This window comes from Eubalaena glacialis, chromosome 5 (assembly GCF_028564815.1).
Source record: "Eubalaena glacialis isolate mEubGla1 chromosome 5, mEubGla1.1.hap2.+ XY, whole genome shotgun sequence".
Taxonomy (NCBI): Eukaryota; Metazoa; Chordata; class Mammalia; order Artiodactyla; family Balaenidae; genus Eubalaena; species Eubalaena glacialis.
The window spans coordinates 115,468,987-115,488,415 of NC_083720.1; the positions used below are offsets into that span (position 1 = coordinate 115,468,987).

A 19,429-nucleotide genomic window follows, 5' to 3' on the forward strand; every position below is an offset into this window, starting at 1 on the left:
GCATGCCGCAACTAAAGATCCCGCATGCCACAATGAGGATCCCGCACGGGGCAATGAAGATCCTGCGTGCCACAGCTGAGACCCAGCACAGCCAGATCAATAAATAAATAAATATTTCTTTTTTAAGTTATATGCAAAAATCAAATCTTTACTTAGAATTCTGAATGCTAGCCAGAAATGAAAGACTCCCACTGGGTAGCAGAAAGTAGAGAAGGATTCTTCTGTCCTCCAAGAGATGGTAAGTAATTATATACTTCTTTTAGAAGAGAAAAAAATGTGAAACTAAATAAATCCATATCCATGCAACAGCAGCATCATATTATAAGGACAACAAAATATAAAATAGCAAGGAGAGGACCACAGATAACTTTCGTAACCTGCTTTTTTAAAAAGTGTGATACTCCCCAAATATTCCCTGGTACCTCTGACCTATCCAAACACTGATAGTTGAAAGTTTAGTTTTCTGCCATCCCATGGGTAAAGTTTACTTTGGTCTTAGACACACATTTCATATCATCAGGCCTAACTGGGAAGATAAGTTTCACAACACAAATGCATGGCTTAATCCTTACTGTACAAGCAGAAAAACATGAGCTTAAAGAAGGCTGGGAAATTATCCCACCTAAGATAAATAGTGCAGAGAAGAGGTGTCCCGGAAAGCACAGCAAAGAGACTAACCCCAAGCAGTTAGAGCACAAAAGGCAGAAGCTAATGCAAATGCTAAACAAACCCCATGAGAAGCCGCTATTCTAGATCAGAACAGGTGGAAGCTAGAGAAAATGACCAAGAAAAAAACACTTTTTAAGAAAACAAAATACTATACTTAAAGTTAAAGCATGGGAACCATTTAAATGCCCAATAACTGGGGAAGAAGAGTTAAGTAAATAAGACAAAATGACATAATTTAGTTAACCACAATTTTGACAGCTGTCAGAAAATTTTGAGTTTTAATAAAGTGAGAAAACGCCATTTATCACATAAAGAAGAAAGAAAAAACAGAGTACAATGTTGTAATTACATACGATCACGATCACTTACGCAAAGCAAGAAACAAGAAGCAACTTGTTCTGATGTAGTTAGAAGTATTTATAAGTATTTCCCCAACTTTAGATGGGTTAAGGTGAGCAATTCAAGTCAGAGTCTAGTACAACAAATAGGTCTTTTCAAAATCTCTGCGTAGCAAGGATGCACCACTCACTAACATAATTTTTCTGGAACAGCCCTGTATATTAAAGGATGGTTCCCTAGAAGTCACTGTAAGAGGTTTTGTGTGTGTGTGTGTGTGTTTGACCTATAGATGCCTAAAAGACTTGGAATGCAATACCTTTTCTTATAACAAATGTTTTGTGAAAGGGAAAAAAATGGAGGAAGGGACCTCAACTTGACCTAAAGCTTCAAAACTAGGCACAGTTGTAATGCTTGGGCACACGAAGAGTGCATATGGGGCATGAGAAGCAAAGGATAACATTTGACATGCAAATAAACAAATTCTTCTTATTAAAATTTCGTCAGTACTTTCAAATCCACCCTCTTCACTCTACTCAATTATAAAGCACCTGGGACCTTGCAGTATAATTCATAATCAAATCTCCGGGCATTTATTCGCAAGCCGCTTTACAATGGCTTACAAGCAAGAGAATTCTACTTCTTCCATAGTCCCACATGAACTGTTTTATCATCGTGTCCTGGAGAGAGGCTCTCCTACTGCCTCTTAAGAATTACATATTGCTTCCAGATGCTTTTCAGGTGATTTCAAGCCTTTTCTCATTCTGTGACTCTTGAATTATGAAAGGGCATCTCTAATTCATGAGAAATACTGCTCCCACTTCAGTGTCCATTAACATACATTCTCCCCTTCCACTACATTGTAGGTACTCACACACATATGCTTTTAGTTAGGTAATAATGCCTCCCTGTGTATCAGTAAGGGCTTTACTGAAAACCACTCATATTTTACCACCGTGATTCCGCTAGCAGCCACACTTGGAGACTTCAAAGGAAGCTGAGTCCCTTGACAGTAATGCACAGAATGACATCAAAAGCAAGGTTAAACAAAACTCAAGTAAACTGAAAGGACTCTCTTAAAATTCACTGGGTCTTGGTAATTCTCTCATTGTCATCTCATTTAAAAACAAAATATGTCTCCCGCTAAAATGTGGGGAAGTTGGCAGTTAACAATTCAGTCACACCCAAAATCTCTGCCCAGGCAAGTGCTTTCCTTCTAACAAAACTTGCTACCTCCACATAGTAAAACCAAATCCAGCCTCAGAATCCTTCTGTGCAGTGGCTATGTCACATCCCTAAATTCAACAGAGGAACAAAATTTAAACCTCATTTCCAGATGGCATAAATTCAGTGAATTCAGACCTCTACTGTGCTGAGTGCATAAATCTGTTAATAGGCAAAGAGTGCACAAAAAGCACAGCAAACCGCCAAATGAACACCGTGCGTGTTGTGGGCGGAGAGAATTAATATCCACATCACAGATTTCTCTCTGTATTGACGAAATGAATGCAGAGGGGCGTTTTTACAGGAGGTGTGGATTTTTCCATAGCACTGGATTAACTGACCCGTGTTATAATCAAGTGCTTTCCTGGAGAGTAATTAACAAATCAATCAATCGACTACAAGTCTCGAACAGTTCAACAAGTTTTCAAATACGTGGAGTTGACGATGAGTTAATTATTGAATAATTTCATTCTCCAAAAGAGCCGAACTGAGACAGGTTATGTGGAAACTTGCAGAGAAGAACAAAATGTTCTACCAAGGCCCACAGTCTTCACTATTCCACTTAATATTAATAAGGGACTTCCCTGGTGGTGCAGTGGTTAAGAATCCGCCTGCCGATGCAGGGGACACAGGTTTGAGCCCTGGTCCGGGAAGATTCCACATGCCACGGAGCAACTAAGCCCGTGAGCCACAACTACTGAGCTCACGAGCCACAACTGCTGAGCCCGTGTGCCACAACTACTGAAGCCCACATGCCTAGAGTGCGTGCTCCACAACGAGAAGCCCGCACACCGCAACTGAAGAATAGCCCCTGCTCACTGCAACTAGAGAAAGCCCGAGCCCACGTGCGGCAAAAAAGACCCAACACAGCCAAAAATAAATAATTTTAAAAATAATTAATTAATTTTAAAAAAAGAATATTAATAATAACTCAAGAGTCTTAAAATGGTTGTATCTAAACCCAGTCCCTGAATTTTACAGATGAAAAAATAAAGCACAGGGAAGCTAAGTGACTTTAGGGAAGACAGAGGTAGAACCCGTATCTTCCAACCCACGGTGATGCGATCTCCTCCACATTAAACTCACAATTCCTCAACTATCTACCCATTAAGTCTATTTCATTTCCCCCAAACAGCAAAACTTTTAAAGCTTTGGGAAAAGTGGAACCAAATGAAGCTTCAATCTCCAGTTCCATCCAATCAATCCCTGAGATTTTACATTAATTATATAGATTATCTTCTTCACCCAAGAAACACAGTGTAATTTGGATGACTTTGGGAAGGTCCCAACCATGAAACAAATGAGTGAGCTACAGCACATCACCGAGGAGGAAGAGCAGACAGAGACAGACTACGGGCATCTCAGAAATGAATCAAGAATACTGGCTGATCAAAATGAATAACGAAGATTAACAAAATCAAAATCTAAGTATTAAGTGATATTTCCCAATGTAACAACTATCCTAAGCTGTTTCTTAAAGAAAAAAAAAGTAGTGGTCATTGTTGCTTAAGGTTCTGTAATCAAGCAGATTTGGAAAATGCTACATTCTAAAATATCCCTCTCGAATATTCATAAAGCGCATCATGTGTATAAAGGCTCGAAGAAGGCCTACAGGAAAGAAGCCCACTTAGTTTTGTTTAATATATACGTTTCCCAATCTTATTTGACATCTTTTGTTTGCAGAACCTGTACTGACATCCTCCAAGAAGCATCCTTCAGGAAGCACATATAGCATTTTTGATGAATAACATGGCACCCATTAAGCAGCGTTTATAGTGAGATTGGCTTCCTCTTCCAGACCCAACTGTTAAAAATCAACTCTTGGGACTTCCCTGGTAGTCCAGTTGTAAAGAATCTGCCTTGCAATGCAGGGGACGCGGGGTTAGATCCCTGGTCAGGGAACTAAGATCCCACATGCCACGGGGCAACTAAACCCGTTCACCACAACTACTGAGCTCGTGAGCCTCAACTAGAGCCTGTGTGCTGCAAACTAGAGAGCCCACGCGCCCTGGAGCCTGTACGCCACAACTAGAGAAGGGAAAACCCGCACGCCACAACTAGAGAGAAACCCGCTCACCACAACGAAAGATCCCACACCGCAACGAAGATCCCACGTACCACAACTAAGACCCGACACAGCCTAAAAAATAAATAAATAATAAATCTTTTAAAAAAAAAAACAACTCTTGAGGTAAAGGACCCCTGTGATTACAATGAAAATAACAACCACCACCGCCAAGTAATAAGTGCTAAGTGCAAGGCACTGTGCTAACTACAATTTCTTTTTGAGAAGGGGTAGGATGTATTCAAATTCAAATTATACTCCCCAGAGCCTGTATCTATTCATAAACAAGAAAACATTTTTTAACAAATAAATAAACATATCATATACACTGTTCTGTACCTTGCATTTTTCACCAAACAACATATATTGGCAATGTTTCCAAAATGATACATAAAAAGATTCACTGGTATCTTTTTATGACTGCACAGTTTTCTAATGTACAGCAGTACAGTAACACAATGTATTAATTCAGTCTCCCATGGATGAACATTTTGGTTGTTTCCAATCTTTAGCCATTTTATAAACATTACTACATAAGTATCTCTGTACATAAATCATTTTCTCATGAATGTAATATATATGTATATGTAGGATACATTCATAGTATATATGAATATATGTATATCTAGAGGAATGTACTCAATATTTGTACCTAGGATAAATTTCTAGAACTGGAGTTCCTAGTCAAAGGATATGAGATTTTTCATACTACAGATTTTGCCAAAGTGCCCACTAAAGAGACTATTGTTTTGCACTCATTATCTCTACACAGTAGGTTATAGAACTTCCTAATCTTTGCCCATCTAATAGTGATGAATGGTACCTCGGTTTAGTTCTAATGTGACTACCTCTTATAATGAGCAGAGTTAAGCATCTTCTTCATATGTTTAAAAGACACTGTTATCTCTCTTTCTGTAGACTATATCCTTTGTCCATTTTTCTACTGGGTTGTTGGACTTTTTCTTATAGATTTGTAGAAGCTCTTTATTAGGGAAATTAGTCCTTTTGTGATATGAGAAGCAAAATTTTTTCCCCATTTTCTTGTTCTTTGTCTTCCCTTATGCAGGATTTTTTCTGTTAGTTTTTTAATGTAATCAAGTTTATCAATCTCTTATGGCTTCTCTCTTTTCTGTCTTACTTAGAAAGGCCATATACACTCCAATATTATAAAATAACTTTCCCATGTTTTCTTCTATAATATATTTTATTTTTAAAATTTCTGTTTAATATAGATCAATTTTGGCTTAACACTTGAGATATTGCTCTAAATAGCTTTTTCTTTCCCCCATCCAGATGGCCACCTGGTCATCCCACCACTGTTTACTGAACACAGCAACTTTCTCCAACTAACTTGATATTTGGTAACACAAATGTTTCAATTATTGTAGCCTTACAGTATGTTTTAATCTCTTTTTCAGAATTGGCCTAGCTATTCATGCTTACTTATTTTTCCATGTGAGCACAGAATAAGGTTGTTTAGCTCCCCCAAAGTCCTGTTGTTATTTTTATTGGAATTACATTAAACATACACATTAGTTTAACGAGAACTGGCATCTCTATATCCAAGAATATGACAGGCCTTTTCATATCTTTTTTGTATCCCTCAGGAGCATTTTTAAACTCCTTCACACACATCATACATATTTCTTAAGTTTATTCTTAGGTATTTTATCCTTTTTTATGGTAACTGTTTTTTCTTCCACTACATTCAAACTAGTTGTTTGTATATATGAAAGCTATGGATGCTGACATATTACTTTGGTATCCAGGCACATTTATAAATTATCTTATTCTTTATAATTAGTTTTTTACTTGATAATCTTGGGTATTCTAGTCATATATTCCTATCATTTATTTGGAAATGATAGGAATATATGACTAGTTTTTATACCTTTATAACTTTATTTTCTTTCTGTTGTCCACCTACATTAACTTGTGATTCCAAAACACCATTAATAAAGAGTGAAAATAGTGGACATCCTTATTTTGTTTCTGGCTTTAATGGTCTCAAATTTTCTATTAAGCCTGAGATGGTTTTTAGATTGAGAAAGACATATTTTACTAAGAATACTTTCCTACTATATTTTGATGGTTTTTTAAAAAAATCAATAATGATACTGAATTTTATTAGATGTCTTTTCTATAAAAATGATCATATGATTTTTTCTATTTACATTTAACAAGATGATGAATGTCTCTAATAAATTTCATACTACTGAACCCTCCTGCATTCCTAAAACAATCCTCACTTGTTATGGCGTATTATTCTTTTAATGTGTACAAAGCACACAAACGTCATCTCACTCCATCCTCTAAGCAGCCCCGCCAGGTGTGCGCTGGCACCACGGCTGCACGGGCCCTCACCCACTGTACTCCCACTCTCCTCACTGCTCCCCCTCCAGGACTGTGCCACTCCTGCCAGACCTGCTGTTCTCCGAGATCCTCCATCCCCAGATAGCCTCCTCTATCCTTCCTCTCTCCATGTACGCCTCTTCCGACACAGCACCTCCACACAAAGGCCCTCCCTGTCTACTGTCTACCCCATGTAAAACAGACAGGAAACACCTTCCGATCTTGTCACTCGTTCCCTGACCCTGTTCTATTTTTGTTTGTAGCAACTGTCACCATCTAACATATATTATATTTCACTTCTATTAATTTACATTCCATCTCCCCCAGTAGAATGTAAGCTCCATTAAGAGAAGGAGTTTCATCTCCATTAAAAGCAGGAGTTTCATCTGCTAGGCCTGGCACGCAGAAACTACTTAATATTTGTTGAATGAGGGAATGAACAAATGAATGAATGAATGAACACCCATTTTATAGACAAGAAAGCTGAAGCTTAAAGAGATGAAGTAAAATCATTCACTGGCAGAGCTGGGACTGAAACCCAAGTCAAACTTCCAATTCCCTACCCCTAACCCTTCAAACAAATGACAGGTGATTTTGGGCCACAGAAAATGCTCATATATCTTATGAACACTAAAGTGCAAGTTAGTGACTCCATTGAAAGTAGATGTCCCTTTACAAGGTAAGCAAAAGAATCAGAAGATGGCGCCCACAGACTGGCTTTGGAGCCCAAAGAGATAATTTCCAACCCTACACTTGTCCAACACGGTCACCGCTAGCCATGCATGGTTACTGGAACTTGGGATGTGGTGCCTGCGACTAAGGGACTGAAAGTTTAATTTTATTTCATTTTAATTAATTTAAATCTACAAACTGATACTGGTGTGAATCTATTTTTCTTTCTTTTTTTTTTCATAGAGGTATTATTTTTAATAGTCCAAAATAGAAAACAACCCAAATATCCATCAGCAGTAGAATGGATAAATAATGGTATATTTATACAATGGAATAACCTACAGCAATGAAGACGAATGAACTACAACTACATTCAACAATGCCCTTGATTCTCACTAACATAATGATTTTTAAAAAAGGCCACAAAAGATTATGGTGAATCTAATTTTTTTTTTAATTTTTGAATTTTATTTTATTTTTTTATACAGCAGGCTCTTATTAGTCATCCATTTTATACACATCACTGTATACATGTCAATCCCAATCTCCCAATTCATCCCACCACCATTCCCACTCCCCCGCCGCTTTCACCCTTTGGTATCCATACGTTTGTTCTCTACATTTGTGTCTCAATTTCTGCCCTGCAAACCAGTTCATCTGTAACATTTTTCTAGGTTCCACATATATGTGTTAATATACAATATTTGTTCTTCTCTTTCTGACTTACTTCACTCTGTATGACAATCTCTAGATTCATCCATGTCTCTACAAATGACCCAATTTCGTTCCTTTTTATGGCTGAGTAATATTCCATTGCATATATGTACCACATCTTCTTTACCCATTTGTCAGTCGATGGGCGTTTAGTTGCCTTCATGACCTGGCTATTTTAAACAGTGCTGCAATGAACATTGGGTGCATGTGTCTTTTGTAATTATGCTTTTCTCTGGGTATATGCCCAGTAGGGATTCCTGGGTCATATGTTAATTCTATTTTTAGTTTTTTAAGGAACTGCCATACTGTTCTCCATAGTGGCTGTATCAATTTACATTCCCACCAACAGTGCAAGAGGGTTCCCTTTTCTCCACACTCTCTCCAGCATTTGTTGTTTGTAGATTTTCTGATAATGCCCATTCGAACTGGTGTGAGCTGATACCTCATTGTAGTTTTGATTTGAATTTGCTAATAATTACGGATGTTGAGCAGCTTTTCAAGTGCTTCTTGGCCATCTGTATGTCTTCTTTGGAGAAATGTCTATTTAGGCCTTCTGCGCATTTTTGGATTGGATTGTTTGTTTTTTTAATATTGACCTGCATGAGCTGTTTATATATTTCGGAGATTAATCCTTTGTTGATTCATTTGCAAATATTTTCTCCCATGCTGAGGGTTGTCTTTTCCTCTTGTCTGTAGTTTCCTTTGCTTTGCAAAGGCTTTTAAGTTTCATTAGGTCACATCTCTTTATTTTTGTTTTTATTTCCAATATTCTAGGCAGTGGATCAAAAAAGATCTTGCTGTGATTTATGTCAAAGAGTGTTCTTCCTATGTTTTCCTCTAAGAGTTTTATAGTGTCCAGTTTACATTTAGGTTTCAAATCCATTTGGAGTTTATATTTGTGTATGATGTTAAGGAGTATTCTAATTTCATTCTTTTACATGTAGCTGTCCAGTTTTCCCAGCACCACTTACTGAAGAGACTGTCTTTTCTCCACTGTATATCCTTGCCTACTTTGTCATAGATCAGTTCACCATACGTGTGTGGGTTTATCTCTGGGCTCTATATCCTGTTCCATTTATCTATATTTCTGGTTTTGTGCCAGTACCATATTGTCTTCATTACTGTAGCTTTGTAGTATAGTCTGAAGTCAAGGAGTCTGATTCCTCCAGCTCCGTTTTTTTCCCTCAACACTGCTTTGGTTATTCGGGGTCTTTTGTGGCTCCATACAAATTTTAAGATTTTTTGTTCTCGTTCTGTAAAAAATGCCATTGGCAATTTGATAGGGATTGCATTGAATCCGTAGATTGCTTTGGGTAGTATAGTCACTTTCACAATATTGATTCTTCCAATCCACGAATATGGTAAATCTCTCCATCTCGTGGTATCATCTTTAATTTCTTTCATCAGTGTCTTATACTTTTCTGCATAGCGGTCGTTTGTCTCCCTAGGTAGATTTATTCCTAGGTATTTTATTCTTTTTGTTGCAATGGTAAATGGGAGTGTTTCCTTAATTTCTCTTTCAGGTTTTTCATCATTAGTGTATAGGAATGCAAGAGATTCCTGTGCATTCATTTTGTACCCTGCAACTTTACCAAATTCATTGATTAGCTCTAGTAATTTTCTGGTGGCATCGTTAGGATTCCCTATGTATAGTATCATATCATCTACAACCAGTGACAGTTTTACCTCTTCTTTTCCAATTTGTATTCCTTTTATTTCTTTTTCTTCTCTGATTGCCATGGATAGGACTTCCAAAACTATGTTGAATAATAGTGGTGACAGTCGACATCCTTGTCTTGTTCCTGATCTTAGAGGAAATGCTTTCAGTTTTTCACCATTGAGAATGATGTTGGCTGTGGGTCTGTTGTATGTGGCTTTTATTATGTTGAGGTAGGTTCCCTCTATGCCCACTTTCTGGGGAGTTTTTATCATAAATGGGTGTTGAATTTTGTCAAAAGGTTTTTCTGCATCTATTGAGATGATCATATGATTTTTCTTCTTAAATTTGTTAATATGGTGTATCACATTGATTGATTTGCGTATAGTGAAGAATCCTTGCATCCCTGGGATGAATCCCACGTGATCATGGTGTACGACCCTTTTAATGTGTTGTTGGATTCTGTTTGCTAGTATTTTGTTGAGGATTTTTGCATCTATATTCAACAGTGATATTGGTCTGTCATTTTCTTTTTTTGTAGTATCTTTGCTTGGTTTTGGTTTCAGGGTGATGGTGGCCTCACAGAATGAGTTTGGGAGTGGTCCTTCCTCTGCAATTTTTTGGAAGTGTTTGAGAAGGATGGGTGTTAGCTCTTCTCTAAATGTTTGATAGAATTCACCTGTGAAGCCATCTGGTCCTGGACTTTTGTTTGTTGGAAGATTTTTAATCACAGTTTCAATTTCATTACTTGTGATTGGTCTGTTCATATTTTCTATTTCTTCCTGGTTCCGTCTTGAAAGGTTATACCTTTCTAAGAATTCATCCATTTCTTCCAGGTTGTCCATTTTATAGGCATAGAGTTGCTTGTAGTAGTCTCTTAGGATGCTTTGTATTTCTGTGGTGTCTGTTGTAACTTCTCCTTTTTCATTTCTAATTTTATTGATTTGAGTCCTCTCCCTCTTTTTCTTGATGAGTCTGGCTAATGGTTTATCAATTTTGTTTATCTTCTCAAAGACCCAGCTTTTAGTTCTATTGATCTTTGCTATTGTTTTCTTTGTTTCTATTTCATTTATTTCTGCTCTGAACTTTATGATTTCTTTCCTTCTGCTAACTTTGGGTTTTGTTTGTTCTTCTTTCTCTAGTTCCTTTAAGTGTAAGGTTAGATGGTTTACTTGAGATTTTTCTTGTTTCTTGAGGTAGGCTTGTATAGCTATTAACTTCCCTCTTAGAATTGCTTTTGCTGCATCCCATAGGTTTTGGATCGTCGTGTTTTCATTGTCATTTGTCTCTAGGTATTTTTTGATTTCCTCTTTGATTTCTTCAGTGATCTCTTGGTTATTTAGTAACGTATTGTTTAGCCTCCATGTGTTTGTGTTTTTTACGTTTTTTTCCCTGTAATTCATTTCTAATCTCATAGCGTTGTGGTCAGAAAAGATACTTGATATGCTTTCAATTTTCTTAAATTTACTGAGGCTTGATTTGTGACCCAAGATGTGATCTATCCTGGAGAATGTTCCATGCACACTGCAGAAGAAAGTGTAATCTGCTGTTTTTGGATGGAATGTCCTATAAATATTAATTAAATCTCTCTGATCTATTGTGTCATTTAAAGCTTCTTTTTCCTTATTTAGTTTCATTTTGGATGATCTGTCCATTGGTGTAAGTGAGGTGTAAAAGTCCCCCACTATTACTGTGTTACTGTCGATTTCCTCTTTTATAGCTGTTAGCAGTTGCCTTATGTATTGGGTTGCTCCTATGTTGGGTGCATATATATTTATAATTGTTATATCTTCTTCTTGGATGGATCCCTTGATCATTATGTAGTGTCCTTCCTTGTCTCTTGTAGCATTCTTTATTTTAAAGTCTATTTTATCTGATATGAGTATTGCTACTCCAGCTTTCTTTTGATTTCCATTTGCATGGAATATCTTTTTCCATCCCTTCACTCTCAGTCTGTATGTGTCCTTAGGTCTGAAGTGGGACTCTTGTAGACAGCATATATATGGGTCTTGTTTTGGTATCCATTCAGCAAGCCTGTGTCTTTTGGTTGGAGCATTTAAATCATTCACGTTTAAGGTAATTATCGATATGTATGTTCCTATGACCATTTTGTTAATTGTTTTGGGTTTGTTTTTTTAGGTCCTTTTCTTCTCTTGTGTTTCCCACTTAGAGAAGTTCCTTTAGCATTTGTTGTAGAGCTGGTTTGGTGGTGCTGAATTCTCTTAGCTTTTTCTTGTCTGTAAAGCTTTTAATTTTTCCATCGAATCTGAATGAGATCCTTGCCAAGTAATCTTGGTTACAGGTTCTTCCCTTTCATCACTTTCAATATATCATGCCACTCCCTTCTGGCTTGTAGAGCTTCTCCTGAGAAATCAGCTGTTAACCTTACGGGAATTCCCTTGTACGCTGTCTGTCGTTTTTCCCTTGTGGCTTTCAATAATTTTTCTTTGTCTTTAATTTTTGCCAATTTAATTACTATGTGTCTCGGCGTGTTTCTCCTTCGGTTTATCCTGCATGGGACTCCCTGCACTTCCTGGACTTGGGTGGCTATTTCCTTTCCCATGTTAGGGAAGTTTTCGACTATAATCTCTTCAAATATTTTCTCGGGTCCTTTCTCTCTCTCTTCTCCTTCTGGGACACCTATAATGTGAATGTTGTTATGTTTAATGTTGTCCCAGAGGTCTCTTAAGCTGTCTTCATTTCTTTCCATTCTTTTTTCTTTAGTCTGTTCCGCAGCAGTGAATTCCACCATTCTGTCTTCCAGGTCACTTATCCGTTCTTCTGCCTCAGTTATTCTGCTATTGATTCCTTCTAGTGTAGTTTTCATTTCAGTTATTGTATTGTTCATCTCTGTTTGTTTGTTCTTTAATTCTTCTAGGTCTTTGTTAAACATTTCTTGCATCTTCTTGATCTTTGCCTCCATTCTTATTCCGAGGTCCTGGATCATCTTCACTGTCATTATTCTGAATTCTTTTTCTGGAAGGTTGACTATCTCCACTTCATTTAGTTGTTTTTCTGGGGTTTTATCTTGTTCCTTCATCTGGTATATAGCCCTCTGCTTTTTCATCTTGTCTATCTTTCTGTGAATGTGGTTTTTGTTCCACATGCTGCAGGATTGTAGTTCTTCTCGTTTCTGCTGTCTGCCCTCTGGTGGATGAGGCTGTCTAAGAGGCTTGAGCAAGTTTCCTGATGGGAGGGACTGGTGGTGGATAGAGCTGGCTGTTGCTCTGGTGGGCAGAGCTCAGTAAAACTTTAATCCGCTTGCCTGCTGATGGGTAGGGCTGGGTTCCCTCCCTGTTTGTTGTTTGGTCTGAGGTGACCCAACACTGGAGCCTACACGGGCTCTTTGGTGGGGCTAACTGGTTGACTCTCAGAGGGCTCATGCCAAGGAGTATTTCCCAGAACTTCCGCTGCCAGTGTCCTCCTCCTCATGGTGAGACACAGCCAACCCTGCCTCTGCAGGAGACCCTCCAACACTAGCAGGTCACTGCTCCTTCCCCTGGGTCCCGATGCACACACTACTTTGTGCGTGCCCTCCAAGAGTGGAGTTCTCTGTTTCCCCCAATCCTATCAAAGTCCTGCAATCAATTCCCGCTAGCCTTCAAAGTCTGATTCTCTAGGAATTCCTCCTCCCGTTGCCAGACGCCCAGGTTGGGAAGCCTGACATGGGGCTCAGAACCTTCACTCCAGTGGGTGGACTTCTGTGGTATAAGTGTTCTCCAGTTTGTGAGTCACCCACCCAGCAGTTATGGGATTTGATTTTATTGTGATTGCGCCCTTCCTACCGTCTCACTGTGGCTTCTCCTTTGTCTTTGGATGTGGGGTGTCCTTTTTGGTGAGTTCCAGTGTCCTCCTGTCAATTACTGTTCAGCAGTTAGCCGTGACCCTGGTGCTCTTGCAAGAGGGAGTGAGAGCACATCCTTCTACTCCACCATCTTGAACCATTCTCTCTACTTTTTCAATTGTACATTTTATGCAACCTCAACAGAGATCAAGCATTTCTGGCGAAAAGTTGGCATCCAAATGGAGAGGTTCTGTAAATATAAAATCCTCACCAGAGTTTGAAGACTGAGTACAAAAAGAGAATGTAAAAGATCTCATTAATAATATGTTCATGTTGAAAATTTTGGATAGATTGGGTTAAATAAAATACATCATTAAATTTTTTTTAAAAAAAGAAGATGGCCTCCAAAGAATTCCCTGGAAAATATAGGCATTATATTAAGGCAGCTCTCCTCTCTCAACACCCATAAGCCTACAGCAAGCATCATGAAGCTCTGACCTTCATCCACATGTGTCCTTGGGTATCCAGAAGATAAAACTGGATGCTTCAAGGCCAAATGGCCATTAAACATGTATTTACTACCAGTTCTGGCAGACATGAGTACTAGAAGCAAACTCCCCCAGGGACTAGCCATATCATGGCCAGTATGGCCACCAGGGACCTGGCTTTGAAAAATTATCTGCTTCTTCAACGCCTAAGACTCTTCTCTGGTTTCAAAAGGGCCATTTACAATTACATATTCTTCAGTCTTTCCCTCTTCCATCATTGGGATACTTTCTTGAACCAACTTTAGGCTAAAAACAAAATTTCACAAACCATTTCTAACATTAAACAGTACCTTTAACTTTTTTTCAGAATTCAATCAAACACTGTATTTTAAAACTGTGGGGCTGATCCAACTTTGCAATGTGGCAGATTTAATTCCATCAGTATAAAGTGTAATGAGCAAAGACCTGAGCTAGTGAGGCATAACTAGATGTTCTGAACCTGTGAACTGAAAAAGCGAGGCTCATTTATGTTATTTCTAAACAGTAAATAAAATCACTTTCGAACATTTCACTATCAAATTACAGTAATTTTTCTACCAGCACACACTTGAGGAATGCCACAAAAGGACTTTTCTAACAGTTCGTTTTATTGTTGCTCATACCTTCTAAATATTTCTCCACTGGCTTCTATTCAAAGGTAAATGGAAGGCAGTAAAATTTATGGAAAATGTATTCAACTGCTTAAAATACATCAACCAAAAGAAAACAGATTTTAAAGCTGTATTATGAGTTGTGAAATTATATCTCCTTTACTTAGTCTCCGATTTCAAATGACAGGTAACAAAACTGACAGACCGGTCAAGTTCCCAGTCCCCTCCTATACAAAGCCCAGCCCTCTTATCTCAAACTCTCACCTTGGTCAAGGCCAGAGTAAACACCTGTCCTTCACATTTTTACACAATGTGACTTTCTATGCCACAAATACAAGCTCTCACACCAGGCAGGAAGCAAATTCCAGTGCATGGAACAAATTCCCACTCTTTCAACCCGTCTGTTGACTGTTCCCTTGACTTTCTCAGCTGTCAAGAAGGAGAAGGAAGGAAAAGGACCTTTCTGTAAACATGTAAAGTGTAACCAGATAAGTGAGCCCTAAGCAATTCACACAGAGAAAGGTAAAATAAAACTCCGGTGAAGGTTTAAAATTTAGCTATAAAAATTATATTGTAGGTCGAAAACAAGATGGCGGAGTAGAATGACGTGCTCTCACTCCCTCTTGAGAGAACACCAGAATCACAACTAGCTGCTGGACAATCATTGACAGGAAGACACTGGAACTCACCAAAAAAGATACCCCACATCCAAAGACAAAGGAGAAGCCACAATGAGACAGTATGAGGGGTGCAGTCACAGTAAAATCAAATCCCATAACTGGTGGGTGGGTGACTCACAAACTGGAGAACACTTATACCACAGAAGTCCACCCACTGGAGTGGAGGTTCTGAGCCCAACGTCAGGCTTCCCAACCTGGGGGTCCAGCAACGGGAGAAGGAATTCCTAGAGAATCAGACTTTGAAGCCTAGTGGGAATTGATTGCAGGACTTCGACAGGACTGGGGGAAACAGAGACTCCACTCTTGGAGGGCACACACAAAGTAGTGTGCGCATCGGGACCCAGGGGAAGGAGCAGTGAGCCCAGGGGAGACTGAACCAGACCTACCTGCTAGTGTTGGAGGGTCTCCTGCAGAGGCGGGGGGTGGCTCTGTTTCACCGTGGGGACAAGGACACTGGCAGCAGAAGTTCGGGGAAGTACTCCTTGGTGTGAGCCCTCCCAGAGTCTGTCATTAGCTCCACCAAAGAGCCCAGGGAGGCTCCAGTGTTGGCTGGCCTCAGGCCGAACAACCAACAGGGAGGGAACCCAGCCCCACCCATCAACAGTCAAGTGGATTAAAGTTTCACTGAGCTCTGCCCACCACAGCAACAGTCAGCTCTACCAACCACCAGTCCCTCCCATTAAGCCTCTTAGATAGCCTCATCCACGAGAGGGCAGACAGCAGAAACAAGAAGAACTACAATCCTGCAGCATGTGGAACAAAAACCACATTCACAGAAAGATAGACAAGATGAAAAGGCAGAGGGCTATATACCAGATGAAGGAACAAGATAAAACCCCAGAAAAACAACTAAATGAAGAGGAGATAGTCAACCTTCCAGAAAAAGAATTCAGAATAATGACAGTGAAGATGATCCAGGACCACGGAAGAAGAATGGAGGCAAAGATCGAGAAGATGCAAGAAATGTTTAACAAAGACCTAGAAGAATTAAAGAACAAACAAACAGAGATGAACAATACAATAACTGAAATGAAAACTACACTAGAAGGAATCAATAGCAGAATAACTGAGGCAGAAGAACGGATAAGTGACCTGGAAGACAGAATGGTGGAATTCACTGCTGCAGAACAGAGTAAAGAAAAAGAATGAAAAGAAATGAAGACAGCCTAAGAGACCTCTGGGACAACATTAAACGCAACAACATTCGCATTATAGGGGTCCCAGAAGGAGAAGAGAGAGAGAAAGTACCAGAGAATATATTTGAAGAGACTATAGTCGAAAACTTCCCTAACATGGGAAAGGAAATAGCCACCCAAGTCCAGGAAGCGCAGAGAGTCCCATACAGGATAAACCCAAGGAGAAACATTCCGAGACACATAGTAATCAAATTGGCAAAAATTAAAGACAAAGAAAAATTATTGAAAGCAGCAAAGGAAAAACGACAAATAACATACAAGGGAACTCCCATAAGGTTAACAGCTGATTTCTCAGCAGAAACTCTACAAGCCAGAAGGGAGTGGCATGATATACTTAAAGTGATGAAAGGGAAGAACCTACAACCAAGATTACTCTACCTGACAAGGATCTCATTTAGATTCGATGGAGAAATCAAAAGCTTTACAGACAAGCAAAAGCTAAGAGAATTCAATACCACCAAACCAGCTATACAACAATTGCTAAAGGAACTTCTCTAAGTGGGAAACACAAGAGAAGAAAAGGACCTAAAAAAACAAACCCAAAACAATTAACAAAATGGTCATAGGAACATACATAGCGATAATTACCTTAAACGTGAATGGATTAAACGCTCCAACCAAAAGACACAGGCTTGCTGAATGGATACAAAAACAAGACCCAGGGTTTCCCTGGTGGCGCAGTGGTTGAGAGTCTGCCTGCCAATGCAGGGGACACGGGTTTGAGCTCTGGTCCAGGAAGATCCCACATGCCGCGGAGCAACTAGGCCCGTGAGCCACAATTACTGAGCCTGCGCATCTGGAGCCTGTGCTCCGCAACAAGAGAGGCCGCAATAGTGAGAGGCCCACGCACCGCAATGAAGAGTGACCCTGCTTGCCACAACTAGAGAAAGCCCTCGCACAGAAACGAAGCCCCAACACGGCCAAAGATAAATAAAATAAATATATTAAAAACAAAACAAAACAAAACAAAAGCCATATATATGCTGTCTACAAGAGACCCACTTTAGACCTAGGGACACATACAGACTGAGAGTGAGGGGATGGAAAAAGATATTCCATGCAAATGGAAATCAAAAGAAAGCTGGAGTAGCAATACTCATATCAGATAAAATTGACTTTAAAATAAAGACTGTTACAAGAGATAAGGAGGGACACTACATAATGATCAAGGGATCAATCCAAGAAGAAGATATAACAATTATAAATATATATGCACCCAACATAGGAGCAACCCAACACATAAGGCAACTGCTAACAGCTATAAAAGAGGAAACCGACAGTAACACAGTAATAGTGGGGGACTTTTACACCTCACTTACACCAATGGACAGATCATCCAAAATGAAACTAAATAAGGAAAAAGAAGCTTTAAACGACACAATAGATCAGAGAGATTTAATTAATATTTATAGGACATTCCATCCAAAAACAGCAGATTACACTTTCTTCTGCAGTGTGCATGGAACATTCTCCAGGATAGATCACATCTTGGGTCACAAATCAAGCCTCAGTAAATTTAAGAAAATTGAAAGCATATCAAGCATCTTTTCTGACCACAACGCTATGAGATTAGAAATGAATTACAGGGAAAAAAACGTAAAAAACACAAACACATGGAGGCTAAACAATACATTACTAAATAACCAAGAGATCACTGAAGAAATCAAAGAGGAAATCAAAAAATACTTAGAGACAAATGACAATGAAAACACAACGATCCAAAACCTATGGGATGCAGCAAAAGCAATTCTAAGAGGGAAGTTAATAGCTATACAAGCCTACCTCAAGAAACAAGGAAAATCTCAAGTAAACCATCTAACCTTACACTTAAAGGAACTAGAGAAAGAAGAACAAACAAAACCCAAAGTTAGCAGAAGGAAAGAAATCATAAAGTTCAGAGCAGAAATAAATGAAATAGAAACAAAGAAAACAATAGCAAAGATCAATAGAACTAAAAGCTGGTTCTTTGAGAAGATAAACAAAATTGATAAACCATTAGCCAGACTCATCAAGAAAAAGAGGGAGAGGACTCAAATCAATAAAATTAGAAATGAAAAAGGAGAAGTTACAACAGACACCACAGAAATACAAAGCATCCTAAGAGACTACTACAAGCAACTCTATGCCTATAAAATGGACAACCTGGAAGAAATGGATGAATTCTTAGAAAGGTATAACCTTTCAAGACGGAACCAGGAAGAAATAAAAAATATGAACAGACCAATCACAAGTAATGAAATTGAAACTGTGATTAAAAATCTTCCAACAAACAAAAGTCCAGGACCAGATGGCTTCACAGGTGAATTCTATCAAACATTTAGAGAAGAGCTAACACCCATCCTTCTCAAACTCTTCCAAAAAATTGCAGAGGAAGGACCACTCCCAAACTCATTCTGTGAGGCCACCATCACCCTGAAACCAAAACCAAGCAAAGATACTACAAAAAAAGAAAATGACAGACCAATATCACTGTTGAATATAGATGCAAAAATCCTCAACAAAATACTAGCAAACAGAATCCAACAACACATTAAAAGGGTCATACACCATGATCAAGTGGGATTCATCCAAGGGATGCAAGGATTCTTCAATATATGCACATCAATCAATGTAATATACCATATTAACAAATTGAAGAATAAAAACCATACGATCATCTCAATAGAGGCAGGAAAAGCTTTTGACAAAATTCAACACCCACTTATGATAAAAACTCTCCAGAGAGTGGGCATAGAGGGAACCTACCTCAACATAATAAAGGCCATATATGACAAACCCACAGCCAACATCATTCTCAATGGTGAAAAATTGAAAGCATTTCCTCTAAGATCAGGAACGGACAAGGATGTCCACTCTCACCACTATTAGTCAACATAGTTTTGGAAGTCCTAGCCACAGCAATCAGAGAAGAAAAAGAAATAAAAGGAATACAAATTGGAAAA

At 38.7% G+C, this 19,429-nt stretch overlaps 1 protein-coding gene across 1 annotated transcript in view; it reads right to left on the bottom strand.

Moving 5' to 3' along the window:
* FHIP1A (FHF complex subunit HOOK interacting protein 1A) overlaps positions 1-19,429 on the bottom strand; it is a 262,975-nt gene that overhangs the window by 184,740 nt on the left and 58,806 nt on the right. The gene's annotated exons all lie outside the window — the stretch shown is intronic.